The following is a 1057-nucleotide window of genomic DNA, read 5'->3' on the forward strand; positions in this document are numbered from 1 at the left end:
GAGAGAGAGAGAGAGAGAGAGAGAGAGAGAGAGAGAGAGAGAGAGAGAGACTGAGCACGAGCATGGGAGAGGCACAGAGATAGAGGGATACAGAATCCAAAGTGGACTCCAGGCTTTGAGCTGTCAGCACAGATCCCTATGTAGGGCTCAAATCCACCAACGTGGAGATCATGACCTAAGCTGAAGTCTGACATTTAACTGACAGTCACCGAGGTGCCCCCAAAGTGGGTTCATTTAATGACTTACTCAGTATCTTCTATTTTTTTTATACAGAATTTTTATTGGAGGCACTCATATTGGATTATTGGAATGTCTACAAGTTTAATAAACTTACACATTTGTAGTGTTATATGCCCAATGTTTTTTTTTCTAATTTTTCCTGAGAACTAGTTACAAAAAAAATCCTACACTGTAGATCTGTGTTTGTCTGTGTAGCTCATATGAAGTAGATATCCTTATGCATTTACATAATTACACAAATAAATTAAAATAGGGAAACATTTTTGAAAATCTTTCCAAGAAGTCTATTTATAGCATACTATCAAACAATACATCAGAAGTACCTCCTACCTTCATAATTTCTTATGTTTTCATGTTTGTCTTATCTTTCTTATCAGCAGCTCTGATTTATCCATTTAAAATTTTTATGTTATTTCTTTTTTTGTTGTTGTTGCTTGTTTATTATCAGCATGTATTTTCGGAAATTTTCTTTGGATTTTTTTTTAATTGATGAGATTTCATCCCAGTTTGTTAAAGAGAACCAGCTGTTTTCTTGCAAGATAATTTTCTGAAGCTGTTGTGTGCCATAATTACACTGCAATTACACAGCAATATCCATAAAAGCAGATGAGGATTCTATGTGTCCTTTTACCTCATTAGAAGTTGCGAAAATGATAGATTCAGTCTATCTTAGTTTGACTATTGCCCTCTATTGGCAAATTCAAGTTCTGGTATCATTGAAAAGACGGCAGCAATAAAAACAGGCGAAGATTTTGTTTTTGTTTTTAAAAACTCTATCAACATGTTAGGTCACAAGTTAACACCATCCAAAGCTTAA

Source organism: Herpailurus yagouaroundi, unplaced genomic scaffold (assembly GCF_014898765.1).
Source record: "Herpailurus yagouaroundi ecotype Mexico unplaced genomic scaffold, PumYag 100, whole genome shotgun sequence".
NCBI lineage: Eukaryota > Metazoa > Chordata > Mammalia > Carnivora > Felidae > Herpailurus > Herpailurus yagouaroundi.